Source organism: Choloepus didactylus, chromosome 15 (genome assembly GCF_015220235.1).
Source record: "Choloepus didactylus isolate mChoDid1 chromosome 15, mChoDid1.pri, whole genome shotgun sequence".
In the NCBI taxonomy this organism is placed as follows: Eukaryota; Metazoa; Chordata; class Mammalia; order Pilosa; family Megalonychidae; genus Choloepus; species Choloepus didactylus.
Genome location: NC_051321.1, coordinates 46,879,169 through 46,901,263, shown reverse-complemented (window position 1 = coordinate 46,901,263; position 22,095 = coordinate 46,879,169). Strand labels below are relative to the sequence as shown.

The 22,095-nt window shown below is 40.6% G+C and overlaps 1 protein-coding gene across 10 annotated transcripts in view; it reads right to left on the bottom strand.

Moving 5' to 3' along the window:
* SGMS1 (sphingomyelin synthase 1) overlaps nt 1-22,095 on the bottom strand; it is a 361,911-nt gene that overhangs the window by 290,595 nt on the left and 49,221 nt on the right. The window contains exon 3 of one of the 10 annotated variants that reach the window (XM_037804106.1): nt 17,674-17,703. The exons of the other annotated variants lie outside the window; for them this stretch is intronic. The gene's annotated coding sequence lies outside the window, so the exon portion shown is untranslated. The remainder of the gene's footprint in view (nt 1-17,673; nt 17,704-22,095) is intronic. 10 annotated transcript variants of the gene reach the window in all.

The following is a 22,095-nucleotide window of genomic DNA, read 5'->3' as shown; positions in this document are numbered from 1 at the left end:
ACGTGCCAAATCTCATTTTCAGACTGGAAGCTTCCCCATCCCTGACGTAAAAAGTGAACCAGTCAGTCCCAGCTGCTTAAATTTCATGCCTGAAATATTCCAGATAAGCAGCTTGGAATAATCAAACACCACAATGAAAAATGGCATCTAGCATCTTTCCTTTATTAAACAGGAGATCTGGATTCTATCAGTGTTCAAGGACATGAAACTTCAAGGCTTTGGACCTAATATTAACTGCCCTAGTGTAAGTACATATTGGTCTGGAAGCTATCAAGCTCTGGCCCAGAGCAATCTATTCAGATAACACTTGGAAAAGAGACCATGATGCCAAGGGAAATTGGTAAACATGCCACAGGGTACGCATCACATATCAAAAGTCTACCAAAACTACAAGGGTTGGATAAGGAACACTCCTAAAATGTTTCACTTGCCATAGTCATTTTCTTCAACTTTCTTTTGCTTTTTTAAACACTGGTTTCCAAACCACCAACCATACAACAACAGTCACCCCATCCAGCTGCTTAAAGATGCACCTGAACCGTCATTCCAAGTCATCTGCAATCACTGATCTGTGTGTGTGTTTCCACATCTGTAAACATATGCAAAAATGAAGTCACATACAATGATACCCAAGCTGCTTTGGGAGTGAAGAAGTGAATGAGAAAGGATTAAATATAGCTATCTTGGCCTAATTCCTGCCTATGGAAATTAAACCCATTTTACTGGTAAGGAAATTGAACCCTGAAGAAGTTGAATAATTTGTCGAAGGTCAAACAAGTCGGTCTGGCTGCAAACTGCTATCCTGTTCTTAATATTATCAATTAAAAAAAAAACAGAGGGGAGTAGGGAGGACCCCTACCTATATATATATAAAATCAACAAGGTTTTAGCAGGCTTTCCCACAGGGCACAGGAAATAAATTTTCACCAGCAGAGAATTAAGAGTTTAGCACAGTAAGTTTTGGGTCAATATCTACTGCTAGGGTGGGTGTTTATAGGCATGCAGATAGAGGGCAAGAATTAATAGTGTCTGCCTCACCACTTAGAACTTTCTAAAACAAACTCCATTCTCTCTTAGGCAAAACTAACTATAAGGAATTTCAACTCAATTATGAAAACAGGAAGAAGCATCTGACACCTCTTTGCTGAACACAGGAAAAGAAAGTTTCTTAAGAGGCAAGAAAAGAAAAAAAGCAAGTATAAATAACTCAGCAAGTATATGGTTTCTTAGTGGGAACTTTCACTATTTTTCCTTCCATTTGTTACATACACACATATTCAAAAGCACACATATGTACAGATGTATCATTTTATGTTTTGTTTTTTCTTTTGCTGATTTTCACAGTACAACTGCCAGGTCCTAATGGGAGGCCCTGAGCAAAGTAAGGAAAGAATGTTACCAATGACAAGTGCAAGATATATCACTAGGGTCTGAGAGGCCCTCTCCATACAACACTGCTGGAATTATAAACTGGTTCAATCCTTTTGGTAAGAAATGTAACAGCAACAATCATACAAACACCATACACTTTGATCCAGTAATCCCATTCCCTAACAAACAGAGATCATTTTGGTGAATTTCCTTCTACTCTCCATGTGTTTTCATGCAGTTGTGATCAGGGCCCATGTATAGTTTCCATATCCAGCAACACAGTTTTCCTAACAGTCATTTTTAAAGGTTGAAAGGGATGACAATCACTGGGATAGAGGAGTCCTGCTGTGTCTGTTAATCTTTTTACATTACAATCACACCCTGTTATTCGAGAATAGTCTTCTGAGTACTGAGGCTATGCAGAGCTTTTTAAACTTTTGTGCTTCTATTGGGCAGGTACAAACTTTTAAACCCAGTTAAGAAACAACTAACTGGTTAACAGTGACAGAAACTAAACAAGATTAGGAATTAAAAGGCCTGGTTTCCGAGTCTGGAACTAGTTACATGATCTCAGGCAAATCAAAATTTCCCTGGATCTGTTTTTCCACCTGTCATTCGGCATGTAAGTATTTTACTGTGTATTGGCACTAGTCTAAGCAATTTGATATCACCTCATTACAACTCCATGACAACACTTTGAGGTAGGGCTTACCAACCTCACGTGACAGCTGAGAAAACTGAGGCACAAAGTTATCCAGCTAGTATTAACTGGCAGAGTGTGAACTGAACACAGGCTTACTGGGGCTAGAGCCCACTCTTAACCACGGCACTGCTGGATTAGAGGCCTTCTGGGGTTCCTCCCCGTCTAACTGTCTATGGGTTTGAAATTCTAGGAATGAGCTATGCCTAGTCACATTTATGCCAATTTTTCTGTAGTTGCTCCATGCCCTTCACAAGTAACAAACCCTCAATCTTCAACCACTGAAAGCTTTAAAAGTGGCTACCAAAAACACTGACTCGAGACACTGACTGTAATAAAAGGTTAAACTCAAATGAACTAGAAATTCAAGTGATGCTTCAAATGCGTCTTACTTATGCAACTCTTAGTTGATGGAAGAACTAAATTAACGGAATTGAAAGGAGGAAGGAAGCAAAAACAAGCAACGTTTTGCTTTTCACCTGAAATTGAAAATATAACCACATCCAGGGTTTCAAGGCTAACTAGCTGGTCGCTGCTCACTAACATTTCCAGTGGGTCCTCTCCAAACTGAAGACTGCAGAGATTTACCCACCACCCCCAGCCCAGCCCACCCCCAACCACCAACACCACATAAGGCAAAAGAAGTTGCAATGACATTTCCAAGCTACCAGAGAGCATATCATCATCTGGGTTCAGAACATTTCACGAAAAAAGTGACTTAAAATTAGAGAGTCTTCCAGAGAGAATGTGAAAAAACCCATCCTACTTCACGTTATCACTTCTCTTCAAATCAACAAAGAAGGTTGAGACCCACCCTTTCTTTTCTTTCTTCTTTCAAAGTCCAAATCTGACTCAACCTTCACCCAAATGATGAAATTACTACTCTCCAAATCAAAGATTCTAGGACTCTGCTGTGCACAAAAATTGAGTTGTCTGATAAAAACACAAATTCCCAGACTCCACATCCATAGCGTACACATTGCTGTCTCTGGCATGGGGCTCAGGAATCCGCATTTCTGGCAAACACTCCCTGCACTCCCCATTACCAACATGGATGGCTGGTAGACCATGCTTTGAAAAACAACTGTTTTGGAAGCTGCAAGAGCAAAGTTACATCTCTTTTAAATCACAGCCTATATGTTGTCTCTACCCTCTTAAGGAATGGGAAGGTTTTCTCTTGTCCCTCTTTCCCTATGCATCTGCCTAAGTTTCCCCATGCCTCACCTTCTACCAAGACTCCCCTGCTCTGATAGGCCCTTACTAGGTGAGCTCTAGCTCTTCCTGTACAAAGACAACCACAATGGCAAAGTTCCTGGCAGTTTCAGCAACTCATTTCTGACATCAAACGTCTACACTGAGAGCATCAGAGCAGTAACTTCACTCCATGAGCTAGTAAGCTGCTGGCTTTCCATGAGGCTTGTCACACAGAGTCCTTAACAGGCACTCTGGGTATTGAGAGGGCAGCAGTGTGAGGTAGGCAAGTGGGCTTGTGGTTCAGCCCTGATTATCGCTGCTTTCTAACCCATTAACCACACTTTGGAGACCATGACTACAGAAGCACATCCCATACACACAGGGCAAGCAATCTTGCGGCTACGGAAATAAAACACTGCCAGTTGGTTGCTAATTTGATTAAAGGAACATATTTCACCATTGTTGAAATGAACTTCTCTAAATCACTATACCAAAAACTGCGGTAACTGCTCCTACATAAGAAACTCTTTTTTTTAATGGAACTCTTGCCTATGCAATCAGTCCCACAGTGGCCAAGGTTTCAGTTACAAGGATCCACAGGCACAGGGTTTCTGATTACACCAGCATGTACCTTGGAATGAAGGTACTGACAACCTACCTCCAAGTGCCAGGGGCAGAATGGATGACAATTTCCAGGGCTCAGAGGCCAGCCCATAGGCCTGTAACTGCTACAGGAAGTTTCAAGGGCTCAGCCTGCTTGAGAGAAGCAGACAACCACCCAGGGCCCTGTGAGACACCAGGCCTCGGGTTAAACACAATAACATATCACTCAACGTAATGTGAAGATACAGAACATGGTACCTTTGCACCCAAACATGCTCTGGTTCCAGTCATGCAAGCACGAACTCTAACCCCTACAACAGGAGACCAGGTGTTAGAGATCTCCTGAATCCACCCAACAGGACACAGTCAGTTAAATACCTGCACAGGTAGAAAGTACTTATGAAGTACAAAACACATGCTACAAGGAAGTGACTAATATAAGTCAGGAAGTGGTTACCTTTGGGGGAAGTGAGAGGGTCATGATTAGGAAGGGCTCAGTGGGGCTTCTATCAAAGCCTAGAAAAGTCTATTTCTTGGCCTGGGTGACTGTAACATGTCTTCACTTTGTGATCATGAACTTTCTTTTATGTACCTAAATGAAAGTGCACAGTGTTTTTAAAGAGCACACAACAATAAGATTTTACCACAAGACCAGTGGTCTAGCCTTTACTCTTGGAATCACGAGTGCTCTGAGGGCACCTGGGCCAGTCAGACCACAAGCAACTTCAACAATTAGAACTCAGCAGCATTCCCACTGGGTTGTCACGCACTTAGTAGCAAAGTTGTTTGTTTATAGAGCTCTCAAAATTCTACAACTCAAATGTGGTGGTAGTCAAGGTGGCACTTGATGAGCAAGACAGAATACACAAGAATGAGAATTAACCCACAGTTAATGAATTACAATAAAATAATGTTTTATCCATTCCAAAAAATGCCATGGAGCAGCAGAAAAAGTGACAGGGGCAGATAATCGGATTATTTTAAAAGGCTAGCTTCATGAGGAATTTGCCAGTAGTGGCCTTTCTGAGTAGGGGCACTTGGTCTTTGTGCCTCTCCCACATCCTTGGCTGGATACAGTCTTTGCCTATTTCCTGGCACCCACTTTCCACACCCGCGTATTATAACTAATGAGGGTTGCGGGAAGGGTCAGCACAAGTCTTAGATAGACTTCAAAACCTTTTTTTTAATCTTCCAATGTTTTCCCTTTGTCAATTTTTGTTAAAAAAATAAGCAAGGGGTTATATATTGTTGCCTATCCTTTCCTTCTCTCTAAACTAAACTTTGCAAGGGACAGAAACTGTCTTACTCAACATGTATCTGTGGGTTTAGTACACGGGTGTCTGCCACCCAGCATAGACACAAAAGGTATTTGAGGGACAGGCACAAAACAGTTTTCTAAAAACTATAAGAAGATGCTTATACAAACCATTTACACTGACACTGAGGAATTTCCTAATGCTGCATATTACAATGTAATCCAAGTCAGTGCAGCATTGGCTTCTACTACATCTGTTTGGAATAGAAAGCAAGCAGCACCCTTAAGAGATGGAGCTTGGAAACACATTTTCTTAAATGCTGCCATTTATGCTACATGAAAGATACATCTAGATAAGAAGTGGTCAAGGGCATGGGTTTGGGAGCCAGAAACAAATGGGTTAAAATCTCAACCATATGATTACAAACCCCAAGCAAGTTACTTAACACCTCTGAACCATCTCTGAACCCTCCAGTCCTGAGTCCCAAGAATGACAATGAGTCCCAAGCAGCTGACTCCTTTGCCTCCAGCCTGCTTCAAATGCCTTCATCTTATTCTTCTGGGTGTGATTTAAAAGACAACACATAATGGTGTCCAGCATCTGAGTCTCCTGTGTTGAGGGAATCCTCCTCAGCAGATGAGTACTGGTGGGAAAGGCCATGCCCCATTACAGATGCTGAGAAGGTCATCACTTCCTCCATCCCTGGCATGTAGCGTGTGCACATGTCACCAAAGTTTGGACAAGCAGATGCTCCCAGCCAAGACGCAAGTGACACAAAGAAACAGAGGCAGGGGAGAATGCAGTCGAGAAGCATGGAAATAACCGTACATCCAGAGTCCCGATGGTGTTAGCACGGTTGTTTTCACCAGGGCCCCCTGTGCCCAGGTGGTGCCTCGCTGCTTCTGTGGTATGGTTTTTGGTGTGGTTCTGGCAACCCAGCCTCCTCTGGTACCTGCTGGATATTCGTTCAGTAAGTGCCTTTGCTGCTTATGTTCTTATGTGCAACCAAGAACACATGGACAGAGGCAGGAAAATTTTGACAACTTCTGGCTTTCAGAAGTTAAAGAATATGATAAAAATAAAACATCAGAAGTCAAACCAGAAAAGTGATAGCTTAGAAAATGAGACTGAGCAAAGATTCACAATGCAAAACTGCTATTCAGTGAGTTTGCTCCCTCCCTTCTTACTGTAACTCCATGGTAGATCCTTTGTTTTCTCTATTTGCTTGACACAGTGGAGGACGCTACGATCAAAAAATAAATTGATTTTCTTTGTTTTAATCTGTTCACAGCTTCTTCTGTGCTCAAATTTCTCTCTGATTCTTGTAAACTAGGAGGCTATGGATTATTTTAAACTCTCTAGCAGCCCATTCCATTTAACAAATCTTTATTAAATGCCTACTGTATACAATGCACTATGCTATTCATCTATAGTCAACTCGTAACAAATGGAGACATTTCAAATCAAATTCAACAGGGAATTTTGTAATTAATACCTGAAGAATATTTACTTTTAAATGTAAAACAACAAAGTAATCATTCTGTGAGTCTTCAGGGTCCTACACAGTACACTCTAGTGGTACAAAACCAGAAAGTTGCAAAGTCATGACCCATGAGCCAAATGCAAACCATGAACAGGTTTTGTTTAACCCACGTGGGTTGTTGTTTAAGGTTTTCAATCAGTTACTTAACAATCTGGATTTCCATCAAAATTGGAAGATCTGCCCACCCACTTGGCCTGCCACCTGGTACCGCGGAGCAGGCTCCAAGCAGCAGCCGCTCCTATTGCGAGGGGCGTGCAGCTCTCTGGGGTGTCCCATGCCCAGCTCCCACTGTTCTATCTACACCTGGCCCACTTTACCAATTCACGTTACCCACCTGGCTCCAAGAAGCATTCGAGTTTGGAATTCTTGTTTTAGATATGTCATACAGTATATTTCGAATGCTTCAAAAGAGAGAAAACATCCTTTCCTACTTCAATCATACATTCCCTGGATTTTAGACTTTCCAGAAATACTAAAAATTTAAACCAGTGTATTTCTTATTTCATCATTGCATTTTGTATTTAACTGTTTATTTTCAGGAAATGGCCAAATGTTTTTATGCATCCCCATTTTATTCACATTGCCACCTTTCAGGTGTGGAGAGGGGTTTGGGGACATTTGTCTAGTTCACTTGAACAAAAGCAGGTAGATAAGAATCTTACAATTTTTAAACACTTTGCCTTGATCATCACATTTCTAAAATATACCAGATGTCCTAATTTTATGAGCAAGAAGCACCTGGTACTGTAAAGGCGCTATTTTTAAACAGCTACAAATATACATATTTTTATTTCTTCCAAATTTCCTTTTCCTCCCATTAAAAGGAAGCAGATAAAATTTCTCACACCTTTTGTTTTTACATAACACCAAACAGGGCTTGAAAATTGCAGCCACTCAATAACACTTGATGAATGCAGGCAGGCAGGCACGAAAGAACAATTAACATTACTTTTGAGCCAGAGGGAGCCATCAGGATCCCTTGCTATCTACCCTGTTCCTCTAGCTGTCCGAATTTCCTGACTTTTCTATTGGGAAGCCTACACCATCAGAACCACTGTCCCTTCCACCCAATTCATAGTGCCTAACCTCACCTTCCTATTACAAAAAGTAAAAGTTGGTTTAAAAAAAGATAGCACACACAAACTCATGTTTACATTCCCGTGATCATTTCCCTCTACATAAATAAAAGAGTGCATTCTACAATGCACTGAGGTGGTATTTCTTTGTCCAAAAGAGCTGAGGGCTGTAAGTGCTGCCTGGGCACCTAAAAGATGTAAATGATGTGGGCTGGAAATTGGATTTCTGGAAGGGAGTTATAGTAAGGGTGCCAGGGAATGGAGGCAATGTGACCTAGCAGAAAGAGCACAGATTTTGGAGTCAGCAGAAGGTTTTTTCCTACACAGGAGGCAAAGGGATGTGGTGGTTAAAAGCACAGAAGGTAAGAGTCAAACAGGCCTCGGGGCAGTGCTGACTCAGCAACTATTACAGAGCCTGGATGAGGGGCTTCACCTCTCAGTCTTCACGTTCTCCCCTAAGAAGCCGGGACGTTCCCCACCATAGGAGGCTGATGAGCAAGGCTGTCACAAGCCCCCAAGATGGCACCCAACACCCAGTGTGTCACCATGGCAGCCACAGTGGTTAATCTCCCTGGCTCTTTTTCAAAGCCTTGTGCTGACCTTCTAGGAATCCATAGTTACATTTCTTAAAACAGTTTCTTCATACTGACAAAAGCACTGCTAACGGTGGACCTTCTGGTGGAAAGATAGCATGAGAACTAATGGAAAACTTTTCTAGGCTTCTTAGCTTCTTATTACCCAAAGGAAGCACTAGGAAAATGATAGGTATTATTTCCACGGGCTTTAATATTTGAACCAGCCTTCCTCCTTTGCAGAAAAAGTCACACAACAAACATCTCATATTCTTGGTCCCTCAATACCAAAAGTAGTGAAGGATTAGAGCTCGTTATATAAAATCACTGAGTGTAACAGACACCTACTTCCAGTAAATCCATTATTAAACCTCAGGTCAATCCTTACAATGATAATTATCCAAAGGAAATGGGGATTCCTTTGAGTACTTCATTCTGACCATATTTTTAAAATTAATCCCAAAGAAAGCAACAGAATTTGGGCCTTTATCAGGATAGAGAGTACCTCTGTATTACCTATGAAGTTCTTTTAAAAAGGGAGAAAAGAAACCCAACAAGTGAAATGAGAGAGATACTCCAGGTCTGTGCTATTGTTCTGTTTCCATGGTTCCCAATTAGGGTTCAATAACGAAGTATCGAGGGCCCTTTGAGTTCTCTTTGCTATGTCAAAAAAGTGTTTAAAAAAAAGAAGAAAAACCTGCTTTTACCCATGATCCTTCTAATCAAGCTAATCACCAAGATGGTCTTTGCTTCTGGCAAGAATTTTATCAAGTTCAACTGCAAACACCAATTAGCTCTTGCATATATAAGCTCGGAACAAATCACTGACCAAAACAATTGAAAAAATAATGACTATCTAAAAAATTCAGTTTGTTTTATAAACATATCCTTTCTCCATTAGTGCCCATGGAGGGAAAACAAGCCTAAAAAAGGTTTAAAAAAAAAAAGATTAAGAAACACTTTTTTACAAAGCCCACATCCCTGACCCAGAAAAAGGTCATAAGCAGGTGTGCCAGTTTGAAACTGTTATGGACCCCAGAAGAGCCATGATCTTTTAACCCAATCTTGTTGGGTGGAACATTTTGATTGAGTGTTTCCATGGAGATGTGACTCACCCAACTGTAGGTGAGAACTTTGATTGGGTTATTTCCATGGAGATGTGGACCCCACCCATTCAGGGTGGGTCTTGATTGGTACACTGGAGTTCTTAAGAGGGCTGAGGAGCCAATACAGGCGCTGACGCTTGGAGATGCTTGGAGATGCTTGGAGATGCTTGGAGATGCAGACAGAAGGACGTTTGATGATGCTAAGAGATGAAGCCCAGAGTTTGCCCAGGAGAAGCTAAGAGAGGACCCCCAGATACTTAGAAACACCCTGTGAAAAAGAAGCAAGAACGCACAGGAGCTGAGAGAGAGGAACAAAGACAGAAGCCCAGAGATATTTTGGAGAAAGCCATTTTGAAACACAACCTGGAAGCAAAGAACCAGGATATGAGCCACGTGCCTTCCCAGCTGACCAAGATATTCCGGACGCCATCAGCCATTCTTCAGTGAAGGTGTCCTCTTGTTGATGCCTTAGCATGTTCACTTCTATGGCCTTAGAACTGTAAATCTGTAACCTAATAAATCCCCTTTATAAAAGCCAATCCATTCTGGTATTTTGCATAATGGCAGTTCTAGCAAACCAGACCAGCAGGCAAATGTCAATTTTAATAATGAAGACTTCAAGAGAACATGACTGACAATTAACAAAAGACAAAGGCTCACAAGTCAGAGGGCCAGGAAAAATGAAAAGCAATTTGGAATCTGGACACAATTCATGCACATTTCTCTACAGTGAGTGCTGTTGCATCTGGGAGGGTAGAACGTGGACAGGGTCACTGTATAGTGCCCAGAAGATCACAATACTTGTCATATAATACTAGCATAAAAAGTTACTCTGTATTTAGCACTTAGTATGTGCCAGACACTGTATGTGTCTGTGTATGTGTATAAAAAAATCTCACTTAATCCTTAAAAAAACCCCAAGATAAATGACATCCACATTTTCCAGATGAGACAACTAGGGTTTAGAAGGTGTTCTAGTTTGCTAATGCTGTGGAATGCAAAACACCAGAGACGGATTGGCTTTTATAAAAAGGGGGTTTATTTGGCTACACAGTTACAGTCTTAAGGCCATAAAGTGTCCAAGGTAACACATCAGTAATCGGGTACCTTCACTGGAGGATGGCCAATGGCGTCTGCAAAACCTCTGTTAGCTGGGAAGGCACGTGGCTGGTGTCTGCTCCAAAGTTCTGGTTTCAAAATGGCTTTCTCCCAGGACGTTCCTCTCTAGCAAGCTTGCTCCTCTTCAAAACGTCACTCACAGCTGCACTCAGTTCCTTCTGTTTGAGTCAGCTCATTTATATGGCTCCACTGATCAAGGCCCACCCTGAATGGGTGGGGCCATGCCTCCATGGGAATATCCTATCAGCTGGGTGGGGCACATTCCAAGCAAATCTAATCAGCACCAAAACATCTGCCCCACAAGACTACATCAAAGATAATGGCGTTTGGGGGACACAATACATTCAAACTGGCACAGAAGGTGATCACAGCCAAGAAGCTAGGATTTGCACTCAGATCTGTCTTGTCTGATTCAAAACCTGGGTTTTTACACTATATCACCAAAGGCGATTCTAACAACTATACAGCCACTCAGGAAAACAACACTCTATAGCCAGGCATCTTGTAAAAGTTAAGACCACAGGGCTGGCCTCCATCTCTTTACCTAGAAAGAGAGTTGTTGCCGAGCATCCCCTGGCCAGATGACCACTCTCTGTTCTGTAAATCCAGGCTCATGGGCAAAGAAGGCCAATTCCTCCAAGACCCGCATCCCTTCTTCTGGGCAAAATGGACCAACTCCTGAAACTAGCATCATGGGAATAGATTTGTAACCAAGAATCCTAGAGCACTGTAGCATACAGGGTAACCCACCTACCAGATGTTTCCCAAATAATTGAGGAATCAGATTCTGTGCACCCTCCTTTTCTGGGAGGCAGGGGGAGGGCAGGTAACAAAGAGGTGAGACTCCACCTGCACCTTGCCCCCGTCACTCTCATCTGCCACCACATCAAGAGAAAAAATCCAAGATTCCTGGCTCATAAAATAACAGAATTCACTGTTTCAAGCTTGCTCTACAAAGTTTTAAGCTCAGGCACAAGTCAGGGAGGGGTTTGGGGAGGGACTGAAAATGGGATAGAATGGGGGTGACTGGAGGGACCCTTCTACCAGAACAGCTCCACATATATCTATTTTAAATACTGAGTTTTTACATAAAAAGCAATTTGAAGAATGGGTTCTAGCACTAAAACTATGACTCTATGACTGCAAAAATTAATAGGAAACAGTACTGCAAAAACGCCTAGCTATTGGTTTTTTTAAATCTAAATCTAAATAAATCATGAATGTCTGCCAATTAGAAAGAGATTCTTTTAGTTTTCCTCTTTTCTCTTTCCTCTGTACTCTCTTCTCTTATCCTATACTTTCCTTGTTCTCCTTTTTTTCTTTCTAGAGTAGTGAAATAAACTATAGGACTGGATTCCATTATTTAAAACAGAACACAGACTAAGGTTTTTATCACTAAGAGAGACCCTGCAGAGGCCCATGGCCAGGTGGGGTTTCCCCTGAGAGCTGTACCCCACTACCCCTTTGCTGGCAGCACCACACTGGGAGCCGCAGGCACACACTCCACCTTGAAAGTTGTGGCCCAAGAAAAGAGGCAAGAACATTTCTAACACCTTCTGAAAGACTTTTCTCATTTCCACAGGAAATCAAAAGGAAAATATAGCAAAGAAGTACAACTGTTCATCTCAAACATGTTTCTGATCTTCCTGGAGCCTCAGCCCATTGCATATCCTGAGCGGTCTCCACTAGAGTCTCGCCTTCAAAGGCATGGGGCTTGGTCTCTTCCTTCCTTCCCATGAGAGGAAGCATCATACTGTCCATGGTAGAAAGGGTGGGACCCCGGGCTCTTTCCCAACCAGAGCCAAGAGAGAGATCATAACCTCACCAACCACCTAACACTCTCTCCTCATCCCCAGCTTCCAATTTACGGAGCACCCACCAAAGGGGATGATGGCCACACTGAAGCAGCTCACCCTGCAGGTGGTTCCAAACCTCTTTAAACACAAAATGCCCAGTTCATCCTCATTCTGTACCCAGCGGTAAATCTCTAAACCAATGTTGTAACTGTGGCCTCCACAACAGCCTTCATATATCGGGGTCTTGCATGAAAAGCCAGCAAAGTCTGAAAGCCCTCACCAGGTACACTGATCTCAGAGCCTCATAAAAGTCCACCTTGTCCCCACAATCCTCCCAGCAGCCACCACAGCTGCAGCTGGAGAAGTACATCCCTTTCAGTGAAATAGCCAAATTCCATAAATGCCTCCCTTTCTTCTCTTCCCCCTCCAAGAGCAGGGATAGCCCCACAATAGATAGAATACTTCATTCACACTTTGTTTGAAAGGCATTTTTTTCCCATAGAGAAAGTGGGTAGCTAAACTCCCAACCAGATGAGGGGCCTATTCATAACAATCTCAAATGACAAATGACAAAGCTGTTATCTGTCTCATGATAGTTTACAGATTTTCTGAGTCACAAACCATCTATGTCATAAATTAACCCCTAATTTCTTGACAGTGCTTTTGATGTCATCACACATTACACTAGAATATATGTATATTAATATTACATGTGATAACCTTCTGCCAATAGAAGTTTGCTAAAAAATACAAATTATAATTACCACATACTAACGGCCAGCACCATGTTACAAGAGAACGGAATTTTGGTCCTTGTCCTATGGGCATGTAATCCAAACCACTTAGAAACTATAAGTATTTGGTTCTTCTTGGCTCTTTTATCCAGCAATCTCTAAATCCTGCACTGACTTGGGACTTTTAAGTCCTGGGAGTGAACTAGGTCTAAGAAGACCAAAAATTGGTAGTTTCTGCAAAAAAAAAAAAAAATTGTTCTCTGGTTTGTTTTCCTTTGCTGTCTCTCAGAATTTAAAAGTCTTTTGGAAGACACAGGCTGCTTCAGTTAAGCTGAAGGTAATCAAGGAGATATTTTGCTCATGCTTGAGCCAGAGCTTTAAGTGCGGCAGAGGCAGTAACTGTGATGATCAACAAGGATGACGGAACTCAGGAAACCCAAGCTGGGCATTGGCCAGCTAATCGGTCATCACCTGCAGAGTGCTAAAAACTCTGGTCTATTTCTGCTCAGTAACGGACACAGCTTCTACAATCAATTTCACTACCATTTATATTAAAAGAAAAGGAGAAAGATTTAGAGGGCATGAGGAAGAAAGAGGAGAAGCACAGAACAGAGAGAAGTTACAAATTAAATAAAAGGGTCTCTTCCTAACCTGCAAGAATTTATTATTTATTTATATTGTTTTTAAAAAAATTCAACAACCAACAAGGAATCTCTGCAGTATTGTGCTTTCTATTAATTTTAATTCATCTTCAAGGCAATAATTAAAATTACCCCTAGATTGCTGGTGACTTTAAAAACAGGAGTAAGTGACTCTCTAAACTTAGGATTCCTATGAATCTGATTTCCTCAAAGATTCATAGAGTAACAACAGGCCAATGCTTTCAAGTGGAAAGTAATGTATCTCTTTTGCACACAACATTGCACATAAAAGGGGAAGTATTTTGGGCCAACTTCCATAGCAATCAGCATGGAAGCAGTGTTTTTCTTGCCTTTCACTGCAGTGAAGTTATAGCTGTTGAAGAGTTGCTACTGCACAGAGCTGCAAGTCTTCTGAAGAGGCCTTCTGTTACCTAATCAAGGTCAGGGTCGGGAATGACCACCTCGACTCCAACACAAGGACAAAGGCACTCCTCAGGAGCTGTGCGCCAGTGAGCAGGAAGGAAACATGGTTCTATTTCCGAGGACACATCCAGCATTCAGAGAGGACATGAAGCAACTGAGTTTATCACCAGGAGCACATGATGAAATAATTCAAGGTCAGCTAGCCAATACTAAAAGAATCACACAGCCCTCGTAAAATGACTAAATTTTTTTACAGAGACCTGCTCTCATAATTAAAGCTAACAGTAGTGTCTTACCTTCTCTCTGACAGTCTGAACTTGGATGCTTTGCTGAAGCATTTACTAGGGATCAAAATCACAAACACAGCCTTGCTCCCTATGCTGTGTTTATATCCAATCCCTTTGGCCTGTGGGATGCCCTTTGTGGATGGTCAAGGACAAATGGCATTAAAGCCTGTTATTCATCTTTTCATGTAAGAAGGCTTAATGTGTCAGCTGCATTTTAACCTAACGATTATATGCTTACTCTTGGAAAATTCCTTTTAGAACCATCAGTAAGGATTTTTATTTTTTAGGATTCCTATTTCGTATCACAGAACCTAATTATCATTTATAAATGTATAGGTATTTTAGCACCTGAAATAAAGGCCTTTGAGAAAAAGAGGCAGCTGCTGCAGAGTTACACAAACTACTGAAGAACTTTGCTGAAACAATCTAAAGATACATACAGCATGTCTTAAAAATAAAAGAACAACAGCTAATACTCGCCACTGCAAGTACGTGTCTAACCAAATGCCAACACTACAAATCCTGCCCTGGATTTCTTTTTTAGACTTAATATGACTTCCAGTTAATGACAGTGGATCAACATATACTTTTAGTTTTTCTTGCTCCTAAAACCCCAGTAAAACAATTATGTTTCTTTCCAGACTTTTTTTTACTGAGGTGAAATTCATACAACATAAAATTAATCATTTTAAAGTGAACAATTCAGTGGCGTTTAGTATATTCAGTGTTGTGCAACTACCACCTCTATTTAGTTCCAAAACATTTTCATCACCCCAAAATAAAAACCATACCCATTAAGCAGTTACTCCCCATTTCTAACTGCCCTCTCATCCCCTGGCAACCACCCATCTACTTTCTGTTTCTAAGGATTTACCTATTCTGGATATTTCATATAAATGGAATCACACAATATGTGACCTTTTATGTTTGGCTTTATTACTTAACATAATGTTTTCGGGATTCTTCCACTTTGTAGCATGTACCAGTATTTAATTCCTTTTTATGGCTAATATTCCTTTGTATGAATATATTTTGTTTATCCATTCATCCACTGACAGACATTTGGGTTGTTTCAATTTTTAATTTTAAGGGTATAAATCCATAAGGACAAAGATACTAGAGAGGAGATAAAAATGTTTAATTTTTAAAGCTGGAAGTCACATAGATGATGGCAACTGACTCAGAAGACCCAAAGAAGCCAAATCTTCTAATGCAATTTGTGAAGCCCAATTTTTTTTTTCAATTTTCATTTTTATTGCTTTACGCAAAATAAAACAAGGGATAGAGATAACACCAGCTAACATTTGTTTTTTATGGTTGACTTTTGTTCTTCTTTTTCTTTTTTTTAATTAAATTCAGTTTTATTGAAATATATTCACATACTATACAATCATCCATGGTGTACAATCAACTGTTCACTGTACCATCATACAGCTGTGCATTCATCACACCAATCTATTTTTGAACATTTTCCTTACATCAGAAAGAATCAGAATAACAAATGAAAGTAAAAAAGAACACCCAAATCATCCCCCTCATCCCACACTATTTTTCAATTCAGTTTTTTGTTTGTTTGTTTGTATGTTTGTCTGTTTTTTGCCCCCGTTTTTCTACTCATCCATCCATACACTGGATAAAGGGGAGTGTGATCCACATGGCTTTCCCAATCACACTGTCACCCCTCATAAGCTACACTGTTATACAATCATCAAGATTCAAGGGTTCTGGGTTTAGTGTGATAGTTTCAGGAATTTACTGCTAGCTATTCCAATTCATTAGAACCTAAAAAGGGTTGTCTATATTGTGCATCAGAGTGCCCACCAGAGAGACCTCTTGGCTCCTTTTGGAATCTCTCAGCCACTGAAACTTATTTCAATTCATTTGTGAAGCCCAATTTTTAAACACAAACAGACATTCAACATTCAAGGATCATCAGACACGTGAAGAAAATATTTAATGTGAAAGAAACAAACATGATAAAAGTAACTTGATAAAAACAAAAATTATGTAAAAAGAAAGAAAGAAAGAAAGGTTCAGAAAGAAAAAATGATCAATCTCCTCAGAGGGCTAAAGGAAACCACTCGTCATGGAATACCAAGATTTGTAAAATAGAAGTATTCAGAGAACAAAACCAAGCTGTCAGAGGGACAAAAAAAAAAAAAAAGGGAACAAACATGAAAACTTTAATAGATGAGTTAGAAGCTAATTTTGAAGAAATATCAATAAAAATAGTTAATAGAGGTAGAAAATTGGAGAGGAAAGACAAGGCAATCATAGGACAATTAAATCAACATCTAACAGGAATTCCCAAAGGAGAGAACAGAAGAAACAGAGGGGGAAAAAATCAATAATGATATACACTTTAAGAAAATTTCTAGAAACAAAGGACATGAATTTCCAAACTTAAAATGCCCACTGGATTTCAGCACAATGAATGAAAACAGACCCCCTACTATGGCCAAGGAATATCATCATAAAATTTCAGTACACTGAAGATAAAAAAAACAAGGACCTGAAGAAAAAAGTAGGAAAAACAAGTCACTTACAAAGGACTGAGAATCAGAAGGTCTTAGACTCCTCACCAACAACATTAGAAGCCAGAAGTCAATAAGCAAGGCCTTCGCTTCCCTGAGGTTAAGTGATTTCCAAGCCAGAACTCGACAGCCATACTATAAATCCAATGGGAACATGACATTCTCAGATACATAACAACCCAAAATCTTACCTCCCATGTACTATTTCTCAGGAAGCTTCCTGAAGATGCGCTCTCCCAAAATGAAGGAGTAAACCAAAAAGGAAGACATGGGACGAGGGAAACAGGGGTGCCAGTACAGAAGTAAGATAAAGGAAATCCTCAGAATAGTGTTGAAGGAAGAGTCCCAAGATATTGGTCACAGTCACATAAGGCTCTAGGAGAGATTTCTTCAGGAAGACGAAATGGATAGAACACTCAAAAGAATCTTAAAGTATTGACAGAAGATTCACATGGAAGGCTCTTTGTGGTTACATTAGTGGTAGGTACATAGAAAACAAAACAAAACAAAATTTTTTAAACAAGACAATTATTAAATCAGGGAAAATAAAATTTGTGTGCAGGAAAGTGTGACTCATCTTCTGTTATATAATATCATATAAATACCAAAAGTGATCTAACCAAAATTATGATATACATATATTGAGAAAATGAAAGGAAGGGAATTATACATGTGTGCAGAGGAGGCAGGGGAAGAGAGCTGAGAGTTGTATCTTCACCTTCAGTAACAAGAGTTCACTAGACGATGCCTGAAACAGAAAAATAAAAAAGAAGCAACATGAGAGTATCTAGAGATGGGAAGTCAAGTAGATCCTCCATCTCTCTCTGCATCCAAGCCCCTGCGATGGCCTCATTGTGGGCCGAGTGTCCTTCCTTAACCCTTGACTTTGGGCTTGCCTGTGTCTTTCTATAGCCAGTGGCATGTAAGCAGAAATGACAGTTAAAAATCCTTAGTCTAGTCCTTAAGAGGCTTCACATGTTTCCACTCACCTGCCTGTGCATCTACCACCTCCATGAGAAGAACATGCCCTGGCTACCCCTTGATCCAAGAAAGATGAGAGACATGGGGGGCAGAGATGCCCAGCCAACACACAGACCTTAGAAAGAGGCAGAGCAGTCCTAGTGATGCACCCACCCAAGCCCCACAGAAATCAGTCGAACTCCAGCCAACTCAGACTTGTGAGCAATAAAAAGTGATTGTTATGAAAGCAGGGACTCAAACAAATATTTGCATACCGATGTTCATAGCAGCATTATTCACAATAGCCAAAATATGGAAGCAATCCAAGTGTTGATCAACAGAAGAATGGAGAAACAAAATGTGGTATATACACACTGTGGAATATTATTCAGCCATAAAAAGGAATAAAGTTCTGATACACGTTACAATATGGATGAACCTAGAAGACATAATGTTGAGTGAAATAAGCCAGACACAGAAAGACAGATATTGTATGATCTTGCTTACATGAAAAACTTAAAACATGCAAACTTATAGAGACAGCAAAATTAGGTTACTGGGGGAAGGGGGATTAGTAAGGGGAAGGGGATGTTATTGCTTAACGTGTGCATAGTTTCTGTTTGAGGCAATGAAAATTTGGGGTAATGGGTGTTGGTGACGGTAGCACAATATTGTGAATGTAATTAAAATGGGTAATTCTGAATTGCATGTATGTTACTACAATAAAGAGTTTCTTAAAAAAGTGATTGTTAATTTCATGCCACTGAGTTTTGAGGTAGTTTATTATGCAGTAATAACTCACCAGTACAGGAAGTATCCCCTTTCCACCACCCCCCCAACAAAATTTGATAAAGGAGTTGAGAGTAGATCTCTCTGGGTAATAAGAAATGGAGGAAGGAGAAGAGCATTAGCATAAATAAGACTTACATTTTTCATAAGAGGCCTTGTTGAACTAAATAACTCTTTAAAAAAGCAGTCATTTATAACTTCAAAAAAAGACAAAAACTAAATAGAAATGAGTAAGAAAGACTTACTATGTCATTAGTATGCCACTTGACAACTTACCGAATAGTTTCACGTGTCTAATCATTCCCCATCTACAACAACTCTGCAAGTAAGTTTACCCCCTTTATAGAGATGAAGGAACTGCCCCAGGGAAGTTAAGTAACTTGAGCAAAGTGACAAAGAACAAAAAAGTAGCAGAGGCAGGACTAAGAGAGCACACATGGCATGCCCAAAGTGTGCTTGAGATATACAATACAGTGGGCACTAAGGATGTCAGTAGGAGTCTAGAGAGAAATGAGCCAAATCGAGTTTTGGAGCTCAATGATTCTCAAACCTGAGTGTGCATAAGAATCACATGGGGTGCTCATTAAACCACTGACTGCTCGGCTCTAACCCCAGAGATCCAATGCAGTAGATCTGGGCTAAGGCCCATGAATTTCCAATTTCTAACACATTCCCAGGTGATGTTGGTGCCAATGGTCAGAGGACCAAATTTTGAGAACCACTGCTGTAGTCTGTAGGTTCTCAATCCTGACTGCACAGTAACTTCATCTGAGATTACAGACCAACTAATCACAAATGTAAGCAGTGGGGTGAAGGTACCTGGACATGGAGTATTTTTAAAGCCCTCAAGTGATTCTAATGTGCATGCAGCTTAACAGCCCCAGCCTGGACACTGGCCCCCACCAGTTGGCAGTGCACTAAGGTAACTGCTAGGAGCAGGGCTGTGGGTCACTCAGCTCTGCCACATCCTGGCTGTGCCTCGGTTTCTGCATCTGCAAAATAATGACCACAGCACTGTTGAGAAGATCAAATAGGATGGTGAACAATAACACTCAGGGCAGTGTCTGCCACATAGTGAACAGTAATGTTACAATTTTTGTTGGTGACATTACAGGAAATAAGGTTGGGTCTCTTTCCCCAACTATAAAATATGGTCCAGTTAAAGGCAATGAAGATACTATTAATATTCAGTCTCAGACTACTCAGCAAGGCAAAAAGCTCCCAAGGAGCTAACAACAGCATAAGTGGGATAAATTTAAGAACTTATTAGGATTCCCACAAGCATTTGGCAAATTGAAGGAAGTTCCTACAGAATAAGTAGCTAATCCCTTTTACTCTCTGAATAGGTATTGTTATTTAGAATACAAATATCATTGTAAAACCAGGTGTTGGAATAAATACTCAAAAAAAACCTCCCTCCAGAGAAACAACAAAAACATAATACGGTATGTTTAGACACAGACATAACTTGATAACCAACATAAAACTCAGAGCTGAAACTCTTGACATCTACATGGTAAGGAATTTCTTGTCAAAAAAAAAAAACTGAAAACGAGGGCAAAGGAACAGTTCAGACAGATTCCTTTACTCAAGAAAGATTCGAGCACCTCCTACATACCAGGCACATGGCTGTGAAGCAAGCAAAGGCAATTGGAGGGTAGAGTTTTCCATGCAATGAGTGGGTGGGTCTGGCCATGAAGCAAGATTCGTGAACACTGAATGGCACCATTTTTCCTCAAAAGCACTGCAGCAACAGGCAAAACTGTGTTTTCGGCTGTTTTTCCCTGCTCTTATAGCTGCATATTTTTAGGGTGCATCACAGATTACCCACAGAGATACTTCAAATTTCCAATAAAATGAGTCCACAGTAAACACAAAGTATACATTGTCACTGTCCTCCAAAAACACAATGACCCTCCCTGGATATCTGCCTGGATCGCGCCAGAATCTGAATCCCAAGAGTAAGCTTCCATCCCTAAGTCATTTGAATAACTTCTCCACCAAACATTCTCAACAAACATGGGAAAGTATTCTTAATGAGGAAAATGGTATCTATTTCTAGATAAAGCTGCTAATGACCTTGGAAGCAGCATTCTGGGGTGGTCCAAGCCTCTCAGAGTCAGAAATTATGTCTTCACACCATACTAATAACACGGTCAAATCACTTCTGGACCACAGAAATCTGTTTCCTCAAAGTTCAGAATACTGAATCTGATGACAGAATCAGCAAACATTTCCCAAGTAAGTGCCAACCCTGGGTAAGAGTGATTGTCCCAAGCATGTGCTCAGCAGGATGGAGCAATGCCAGCGTGAATTTCCTCACAGTTTAACAGTAAATGTTTCCCTAAATATGCCTGGGGGCAGTCTTTGTATGCGAAGCTAAAGTTCAACTTGCAAGTAAAATATGCGTGTAGTGCTGCCCTTCTTGTACATCTAGATACTTCAAAACAGCAAGCCTATTTTGTAGGAGGGTTTTCTTCTCTGCTCCCTTAATTTATTACTACTGCAAATGCCAACAAATCATAACACAGAGGCAAGACGGGATACTCAGACCTGACTGAGCACTGGTACCACCTTACAGACCATCTATCTCTGGACTTCCATTTCTTCATCTATTAAATGAAGATGACGCTCCTCTGCTGGCAGGGCCGTTTTAAAGATGAAAAACAACAACCAATAGAGATTAGCAGGCATCAGACACTGGTCTAAGTGCCCTACAAATACCCATTAATCTAATCCTTCCCAGAACCCTATCAGGTTTATCTCTATGACACAGTTTAGGAAACTGGAGCACAGAGAGGTTAAGTCATTTGTCAAAAGTTCATTCAGTACTTAGGGTGGTTACGTAAGCGAGAGTCCTTGTTCTCAGGAAATGTATATAGAAGTGTTACGAGTTAGAGCAGCGTGTATAGAACCTACTCTTAAATCTTTAGAAAACATATAGATAAATAAGTGCAGAGATAGATGAATAGGTAGGTAGGTAGACAAACAGATACATAGATAGATAGTAGATAGATAGACAGAGACAGACCGACCGACGTCTATCCATCAGACAAAATGAATAGGACATTCCTTCTCTTTGGTTCCTTCAGGCAAATTCTTAAGAGAGACTTAGATTTCAGAAGGCAGCACTACTGGTCACCCAGATCACTGCCTCGAAAAGTAGCAAATAGCATTCTATTTGATGTCTTATGGTTCCTACGGTGACGTGTTATATCACTGGGCTTCATGAATTTTAACATCTTCAAATTACTATATTCAGCTAAATAACTGCAACTACAATATCCAAATAAATGTCAAATCACACTTCATAAAAGACTTCTTGGGCTAAAAGAAGGCAATGCAGTCATCTCGGCTTATGATGGCTTATTGATATGATTCAACTGCATCT